Source organism: Mirounga leonina, unplaced genomic scaffold (genome assembly GCF_011800145.1).
Source record: "Mirounga leonina isolate KUSES-001 unplaced genomic scaffold, KU_Mleo_1.0 Mir_376, whole genome shotgun sequence".
Classification (NCBI taxonomy): domain Eukaryota; kingdom Metazoa; phylum Chordata; class Mammalia; order Carnivora; family Phocidae; genus Mirounga; species Mirounga leonina.
The window spans coordinates 9,779,708-9,789,569 of record NW_023270718.1 but is presented as its reverse complement, the minus strand read 5'-3'; the positions used below and the strand labels follow the sequence as shown (position 1 = coordinate 9,789,569).

The following is a 9,862-nucleotide window of genomic DNA, read 5'->3' as shown; positions in this document are numbered from 1 at the left end:
GGCACGCGCAAGGAGACGCGCTGTGAAGCGGCACTTCCGGTCGGCCCGGAAGCTGGGAGACCTTGGTCGGGTGCTTGGTCTCCTCTCGATCCCCGGTGGTGTTCTCACCACCGCGCGTGTTGCCAGGACAGGTATGAGGCTTGGGCGGGGCGGCCGGCGCTCAGATCCGCGCATTCCACGTTCAGTACCGTAAAATTTCCTAAGTGTTGGCTTTCTGTGACACTGGTACAAGCAGATGGTGCAGTGGAGGTGTATCTGGAGAGGACCGTGCAGGGCAGTTACAGGTGAATGAAACCATTGTGAATCATCGTGGTGTAAGGATTTAATGAAGCCTCGGGCGATTGGAAAGGAGGACTAGCTGTAAGCAAGGCATCCTCCGTCCTTCCCTGACTCGTTCTCCGTCAGCGGCTGGAGATGGAACCGAACTCCTTGCTCCTGTTGCAGGCTCGGATGGAGGCAGATGAGGTGACACGTTTTTTTTTTTTTTTTAATTAATTTTTTTTTTTTAAAGATTTTATTTATTTGACAGAGAGACACAGCGAGAGAGGGAACACAAGCAGGGGGAGCGGGAGAGGGAGAAGCAGGCTTCCCGCAGAGCAGGGAGCCCGATGCGGGGCTCGATCCCAGGACCCTGGGATCATGACCTGAGCCGAAGGCAATCGCTTAACCAACTGAGCCACCCAGGTGCCCCAAGATTTTATTTATTTATTCATAAGAGACAGAGAGAGAGAGGCAGAGGGAGAAGCAGGCTTCGCACTGAGCAGGGAGCCCGATGCGGGGCTCGATCCCAGGACCCTGGGATCATGACCTGAGCCGAAGGCAGACGCTCAACGACTGAGCCACCCAGGCGCCCCTCGGAGGCACTGTTAAAAAACAAAATTCAACTGAGTAAACTGAAGATCTGATTGACTTTATTTAATGATTCATGAATCTGGCAGCAAACTAGCGAGTACAGGGAGCACTGAGGAGTGGAAGGTTTATATTGGAAGGGGGATGGGTTGAGAAAGTTATTAGCAAAAGAAAAGAAAGGGTTGTTCCAGGCAAGGCCGTCTTCCCTTAAGGGAAGGGCAGGAGGTCTCAGGTAGATTATCTCTTCTTCCTTTGGGGGATAGAGTCCCATGCGACCGATTACTGTCGTGGTGACCAGAAAGTTCCTGCCTGACAGGTTAAGACTGCATTTCTGGGAGAGGATGAAAGTGCATTTAGGTTAGTTATTAAGCACCGATTTGGTGACTTAGCCTAAGTGACACCATTTTGGGCCAGAGGTTTTCTTTTTAAAGATTTTTTTTTCTTTTTTATTTATTTATTTGAGACAGAGAGAATGAGAGACAGAGAGCATGAGAGCGGGGAGGGTCAGAGAGAGAAGCAGACTCCCCGCCGAGCAGGGAGCCCGATGCGGGACTCGATCCCCGGACTCCAGGATCATGACCTGAGCCGAAGGCAGTCGCTTAACCAACTGAGCCACCCAGGTGCCCCCAGAGGTTTTCTTTTTAAATGTCTTTAACGTTTGTTGCTACATAACAAACTCTACCTAAAATGTAGTAGTAGCTAGAGCAAGGATCATTTTATTATTTCCTATGTTTCTGGGGGTGAGGGGTTCAAACTGGGCAGGATAGGAATGATTTACCTGTTATTTAGTAACTGCTGGCTTGGAATACCCAAGATGGCCTCTTCATTCAAAGTGTGATACCTAACTGCAAGTCCTATATGTAGGTCCTGTGTCTAGGCCTCTATTTTTGCTGCCAGTTGGGTTCCTCAGCTTTATTCTTGTAGTCTCAGAACCTGTCCCTCTTCATTTGGCTTCTTAATGGCCTTTCCAGTGGGATGGCTGGACTCCTTCCCTGGCTTCCATGAGGGTAAAACAGCCTTCTTAGTTTCTGACCTGGAACTGGCATGGAGTCACTTCTGTCACATTCTGTTGATTAAAGCAAGTTGTAGGCCCAACCCAGTTTCAAGGAAAGGGGGACTGCGTTTCATTTTGGCAAAAAGAGTGAATTAGCCTGATAGTCTTCCTAGCGATCCACTAAACGTAATCTACTTTAGATTGACTAAAGTAGAATTGATTACAGGTGGCTTTCAGCAGAGTCTGGATGTGTTCCTATTGTGCATATGTAGGATTCTAGAAACAACTGTGATAGGTATTCAGTTCTTTTTAATCACTGTTTATCTTGAACTTTTCCCTTATCATTAAATATTTTTCTGCACCCAAATTTTAGTGAACAAATAGTATGTCACAGTATTGCCCTTTAGTGATTTAGCTAAGCTGCTCTTAAGAGACACAGATTTCTGATCAGCTCCTTTCCATGCCTCCCAACTTCCTATCATTTAATTAGGCTCTTTTAAGAAAGTGTTTTGTCGTTTCAGGGATCAGCGACATTCAAAGATGTGGTCATTGGCTTCTCCAAGGAAGAAGGGGGATTACTGAACCCTGCTCAAAGAGATTTGTACATTACAGTGATGTTGGAGAATTATCAGAATTTGGTTTGGGTGGGTAAGTGCATCTAACCCTTAATTTAGCATCTGATCTTGGATGTGTCTTCTTGTTCTACTGGGAATCTTTGGTGAGGCTCTGATTTTCCATGAAATGTGAGCAGCTTTCTTTATCCCATCTGCCGGATATTCACCAAGACTTTTCTTGTTTTATAATGGCCTCTATCCTTATTACAATATGGCTGTGTCAGAACACTTAAGTAACAACAGCATGGCCAATTCTTTCTCCCTATTTTCACAGGTCTTTCATTTGTAAGTCTGATGTAGTTTCACTATTAGAGCATGGGAAACTGCCCTGAATGAGAGGGAAATAAGAGATGAGAGTCCCAGTGCCAAGTGGGTAAGAGGAACCAGGTAGGGGTAAGCCATGCATATCACAGACCATCCGATTATAGAGGGCAGCACCTTTAGGATATGAAAGATGCTCTCTTCAGATGTTTCAGGCATGTGCAGAAATTGAGGCTTCTTGAATTTGAGTTCCTACAGGAATATTAGTCATCTTCTGCGATCACCCAACATTTACAGTGACCTTTATAAATGCCTACAGCCTCAGAAACTATAGGTGTGTCTTTCTTCATTATCTTTGGTAAGGTTCTTTTTAAATCCTGATCCCATTCCTCACTAGCTCATCCTTATTTCTTCGGTCTTGCATAAGGCTCTATATTTTTATGAAACATATTCTTTGCTACTGCTGTTTATTTTTTTTTTTTAAGATTTTATTTATTTATTTGAGAGAGAGAATGAAAGAGAGAGAGCATGAGGGGGGAGGGTCAGAGGGAGAAGCAGACTCCCTGCCGAGCAGGGAGCCCGACGCGGGACTCGATCCCGGGACTCCAGGATCATGACCTGAGCCGAAGGCAGTCGCTTAACCAACTGAGCCACCCAGGCGCCCTGTTTCTTTATTTTAAAATGACCTGTATAGTTATCTGAATGTCCAAATGGATGTATTAATTGATCACTTATTCACTAACAAACACTTATTCTTTTTTAAAAACTGGCCCAAGTGTTACAGGTCCCCAAGATCACCTCCAGGTTTGATGACTCACTAGGAGTAGTCACAGGACTCACCATAAAGTTGTACTCATGTCTGCAAAGTTAGGGAGTAGTCCCCAAGACCACTCTCATTTCTGATACAAACTGCACATTCAGGGGTCTCCAAGATCACCCTCAGGTTTGATAATTCACTAGAAGGACTCGGAACTTAATAAAAACTTCTACTCATGGTTTATGAAAGGATACATATTAAAATCAGCCAAGCGAAGAGACTGATGGGGCAGAGTCCAGGAGGATTCTAGATGCAAAGCTTCCATTTGTCCTACAACAGTAGGTTACCTGACCTTAGGTGTCCACTCTTTATTGGGGCTCTGTCAAAGATATGGTGGGTTGCTTATGTGGCTCACCTCAGTCTCTAGGCCCTGCGGAGGTCACACTGATACCCCACCATAAATCACATTGTTTGACTGTCTGGTATGGTTCAAGTTTCTTACGTAAACAGAAATATTTTTACTAGGCATGACATTTCAAGGAGTCAGATTACCTCCCAGAAGCCAAGGGCAAAGACTAGATCTCTTTGGGAAAGGTTAAACTCTTTACTACACAATAGCTAAGATTCAGCAAAGAGAAAAGTCTCATGGGGCAAAGTCTGGAGGAAACTAGATACAAGAGTCATATAGGATGTGCTTAATTCTAATAGCTGAAAGTTGTGACATATGTATGAGATGTTGGCTGGACAACAATAGAGATTTGTTACCTAAGGGTTTTATTGGAAGCTGGTCACAAAGGTTCCCTCTGCCTATTTTGCCATATGCTAAAATTCCAGAGTCTTAGAAGATAGGTATTTTGCATAAGCTACATTCCCACAAATCATTTAGGCACAGGGAGCCACTTTTATTCTAGGAATGGCAGGAATTCTCCCCAAAACCAAGTTGCTAGAGAACGTCGAGAGCCAACTTTGTAAGCAAGACTTTCTAAGGAGAGCATTCTCAGGCTTGCTATGTTAATTCTTTCCTGAGTTTGTTTAAAAGTATAGAAACTTTCGGCATGCCTGGGTGGCTCAGTCATTAAGCATCTGCGTTTGGCTCAGGTCATGATCCCAGGGTCCTGGAATCTAGCCCCACATTGGGCTCCCTGCTCATTATGGAGCCTGTGTCTCCCTCTCCCTCTGCCTCTCCCCCTGCTTGTGCTCTCTCGCATGCTCTCTGTCAAATAAATAAAATCTTTTTAAAAAATAAAAGTGTAGAAACTTTTAGTTTTACTTTTGAGTGGAGGAACTAAGACTTGCTTCCTGTGGACCGGTGCAAACCAGAAACTTTCATTAGAAGGACCTAAATTGGTTGTTTTGATGTATAGGAGTGAATATAGTTTTAGTTTTGAATCTTGGTGATACTTAAGTTGATAGAAAGTGAGGAAATGAAGCACATTTGTGATGCATTTATTAAGGAATCATTTAGAGTTGAGCTATAGCTTGAACCATAAGCTGGAAATGTGTAATAGGTTTTAGTAGATGAAACTCAGGACCCGAGATGAATGTGTATTTCATACACATATATACATATATACCACATACTCTGGTGATAGAGCCTTAGGAACAGAAGAAATGGATTGCCTATGGATATCACAGAATCCAGAATTGATTAGTTGATAGCAGGAGAAACAAGAAAGTCCTATGTTACAGTTCCAAGGCCTACTACAAGAAGATGGATTTAGGCAGCAAAAGAGCTGTAGGACCTGGCTCGCCAGACACCACAACAGCCGGCACCTTGATCTTGGACTTACCGGACTCCACAACTGTGAGAAACGTTTGTTGTTTAAGCCACTCAGGCGTTTTGTTATAGTCAGCTCAAGCTGACTAAGACAACCTATAACCAACATCATATTTCTGAATGCTTATCTCCTAAGATTAAGAAAAAGACAAGGAAGTCTGCTCCCACTGCTTGTATTAAAAACATTGTCCTGGAGGTTTTAGCCAGTGATGAGGCAAGAAAAAAATAGAAGGCAGATTGGAAAGGAAGCAGTAAAACTATTTGCAGAAGGCATGATCATGTAGAAAGTCCTATGTATTACACAGAAAGTTACTTTAGAGTTGAATGAGTTTAGCAAGGTTGCACATTATAAGATGAATATATAAAAACCAATCACATTTCTATATACTAGCATTGAAAAATTAGGAATTGAAATTAAAACAATAATTTATAATAATTTTATTATATATCATATATTATAATGATTTATATATCTTTATGGATATGTAACATATCCATAAATTATAATAATTTTCACTTACAGTAGCACCAAAAATATGAAATACTTAAATAATCTGTACACTAAGAATTACAAAACACAGTTGAGAGAAATATTGATGAAATAGATATGCTACCTTCATGCATTGGAAATCTCAATATTATTAAGACATCACTTCTCACCAAAGGTCATTTATATGTTCAGCACCATCTCAGTCAAAATCCCTGTAGGCTTTTAAATAGAATTCAACATGCTGATTCCACAATTCATAGCGAAATGCAAAAGCTACAGTAATCAAGACAAGTATTGGCATAAAGACAAAAAAAGAGGTTAATGAGACAGACTACAGTCCAGAAATAAACCGGTACATACATGGTCAGTTGATTTGGGGAAAAAAAGCAAAGGCAATTCAGTAGAGAATGAAAAGTGTTTTTTCAATTGGTGCTGGAACAACTGGATATTTATATGAAAAGAACAACTGTGATCCATCTCTTGCACCATATACAAAAATTAACTCCAAAATAGAGCTAAATGTAAAACCTAAAACTACAAAACTTTCAGGAGAAAGTATTTGTGACCTTAAGTTAGGCAAAGATTTCTTTGATATTTCACCATAAAATATAAAAATGATAAATATAACCTCATCAAAATTAAGAATTGCTGGGGTGCCTGAATGGTTCAGTTGGTTGAGTGTCTGACCGTTGATCCTAACTCCGGTCTTGATCTAAGGGTCATAGCTTCAGGCCCCATGTTGGGCTCCACACTGGATGTGGAGCATACTTAAAAAAATTACGAATTTCTACCCCTCAAAAAACACAACTAAGATAATGAAAAGACAACAGCCTAGAGAAAATTATTTACATATCACATATGCAAATAGGTACTTGTATCTGGAATATATACAGAACACTCAAAACTCAAAAGAAGGCAAACAAACCAATTTATAAATGGGTAACAGATTTGAGCAGATAGTTCACTAAAGATTAAGTAATGCAAATAGGTGCATAAAAATGCTCAATATCATTAGTCATTAAGGAAATGCAGATTAAAACCACAATGAGATACCATGATACCCATTAGCATCTATAAAATTATAAGGAAGGACTATATACCAACATTATAATATTGAGTAAATGCTGAAAAATACTACATTAGTATACTGTTTGTAAGCATGTCAAAGTGTATATTAATATAAAAATATGACACTGGGAAGGAATAATGTTAATGTATTAGAAATTTCTTTCACACATAATTATTCACAATTAGGGGCACCTGGGTGGCTCAGTTGGTTAAGCGTCTGCCTTTGGCTTGGGTCATGGTGCCAGGATCCTGGGATTGAGCCCTGCATTGGGCTCCCTGCTCGGCAGCAGGGGTCTGCTTTTCCCTCTCCCCCTGGAACTTCCCCTGTTTGTGCTCTCTCTGTCAAATAAATAAAATCTCGGGGCGCCTGGTGGCTCAGTCATTAAGCATCTGCCTTCGGCTCAGGTCATGATCCCGGGGTCCTGGCATTGAGCCCCGCATTGGGCTCCCTGCTCAGCCAGGAGCCTGCTTCTCCCTCTCCCACTCCCCAGCTTGTGTTCCCCCTCTAGCTGTCTCTCTCTCTCTGTCAAATAGATAAATAAAATCTTTTAAAAATAAATAAATAAATAAATAAATAAAATCTCTAAAAATAAAGAGCCTTATGCCTAAAGAAATTCCCACATATATGGCATTTAAAGGGTTACTTTCTCATATGATCCTTTTATGTAAGTTAGGGTTAGCTTAAGGTAAATGGTTTCCATAATTTCTCCACTTACATGGTTGCTTGCCAGCATGAATTTTGCAATGAATAATAATTGATAGGTGGTATTGGGGGACTTTTTTACATTACCATTTTAATATGGCATTTAGTGATGAATGTGATGATGTGAATCCGCTGATAAATGTAACATAAGTTGAACCAAAAAGCATTTCCATATTGGACAAGGTTATACATAATCATGAATTATTTGATGTTCTGTGAGGAACAAAACCAGTGAAGTCTTCCCTTCACTTATTTATAGGAATTTTCTCTAGCATGAATTCCTTAAGGTTAAGGAAGATGACAGTATCTGAAAGCCTTCCCACATTCTACATACATAAAGAATGATGCTGAATAAGTTGTGAACACTGACTAAAGGCTTTCCCACATTCCTTACATAAGAGGGCTTTTCACCAGTATGAATTTTCTGACATTGAATAACTAGTGTTAAGTGACTAAAAGCTTTTCCACATTCAGTACATTGATACGGGTTCTCATCAGTATAGTTGCTAATATATTCATTAAATTGTGAAATCCAGCTGAAAGTTTTCATTACATTTATATGGTTTCTCACTAGTCTGAGTTCTCTGGTGATGATAAAGTTGTGAGCCCTGCATACAGGCCTTCCTACAAACCTTATATTTATAAGGTGTCTCACCAGTATGGATCCTCTGATTTGAGGTAGATATGAATGATGACTAGAGGTCTTTCCACATTCATTACATTTATACGACTTCTCACTGGTATGGATACTTTGATGTTCATTAAGTTGTGTGGTACCACTGAAGGCCTTTCTGTATTCCTTACAGCCAGGGTTTTTCTCCAGTATGAATTCTCTCATGTTGAATAATTAGTGAGAAGTGACTAAAAGCTTTTGCACATTCAGTATATTGATAGAATTTCCCCCAGTATGAGCTCTATGATGTACATTAAGTTTTGAGAGCCAAATACAGTTTTGTTTTGTTTTTTTTTAAACAATCCTTACATTCGTAGGTTTTCTCACCAGTATGAATTCTCTGATGTTGGGTAAAGAGTGAAACAGGACTGAAGGCCCTTCCACATTCTTTACATTCACAGGGTCTTTCCCAGTGTGAATTCTATGATGTTGAGGAAGATCAGAACAGTGGTGGAAAGCCTTCCTGTATTGCTTGCATTTATAAGGTTTGTCAGAATTATTTAACTCCTTAATAAGGAACCAGCATGATGGCAAACCTGCTTCAAAGAAGAAGTCAATAAATGAATACACAGACAAACACAAACAAATGCTGAAAAGAGCTTGCTAATACATCAAAAACTGGTTAATATCATACAGAGTGTGAAAATCATAGCATTTGGGGTTATTTTTTCTGCTGGCCAGCAATGTCCATGTTAACAAGCTAACTGCATGAGTCTAGGTCCTAATCAATAGTAAACAGTAAGACAAAGGTACAAATCCTCTAGAAAGTGAAACAGCCCTTGGGCATACTTGTTAGGCAATTTCCTAGTATGATATTTAAAAAGCATGAGTCTTGCCTACAAAATCCCACATTTAGGAATCTACCCTGATGATATACTTCCAACAACATGAAAATATATATGCATAAGACTATTCATTACAGCATGATCATAATTTTAAAATACTGAAAACAGTCTAAACACCCACATATAGGAGAGTGGTTCAATAAACTATGGTACGTCTACACAAAGTGTTCTGCAGCCTGCATACAAGAATGAAAAAAATCATGATCAGAATTATGATAATAATCATAAAAAATTTGACTATATAGGATTTTTAAAAATGCTTAAGAAATGTTTGACAGCAGAAATTATAGGCTGGCATAATCCTACATCTGAGGATGCATCAGAAGCAAATTTAGGGCCCAGGTTAATAAAGAGTCTTACTCAAACTGGAAAATGAGAAAATGTTTATTAAGAAAAGAGTGGGGCGGCTGGGTGGCTCAGTTGGTTAAGCGTCCAAATCTAGATTTTGGCTCAGGTCATGATCTCAGGGTTGTGAGATCGAGCCCTGTGTCAGGCTCCACCCTGGGTGTGGAGCCTGCTTAAGATTCTCTCTCCCTCTGCCTCTTCCCCTCCCTCTCTAAAAAGGGAAAGAGTGAAAGAAAGAATGTACAAAATCTGAATCTGGAAAAACATGTCAAAGGAAAAAATCATTGTGCTGTAACCAAAATAAACTATTTTTGGAAACATGCTTTTGGATGGAAATAATGACCCAACTATTAAAAAAAGAATGGGGGAGAAACTGGGAAGAAATAATGTTCTCTGGAAAGGTAAAGCTGTACTTCAAAGAAAGCACCTTCCTCTTTGAATGGAGACAGGCACAGGGAGTGGTGTGTGGGAGTACAAGGGAGGCCC

The 9,862-nt window shown here is 40.3% G+C and overlaps 1 long non-coding RNA gene across 1 annotated transcript in view; it reads left to right on the top strand.

The window, feature by feature from the left end:
* The first annotated feature begins 45 nt into the window (after window positions 1-45).
* LOC117997934 overlaps window positions 46-9,862 on the top strand; it is a 14,645-nt gene continuing 4,828 nt past the window's right edge. The window contains exons 1-3 of the long non-coding RNA XR_004675916.1: window positions 46-131; window positions 236-465; window positions 2,365-2,491. This is a non-coding gene — a long non-coding RNA (uncharacterized LOC117997934). The remainder of the gene's footprint in view (window positions 132-235; window positions 466-2,364; window positions 2,492-9,862) is intronic.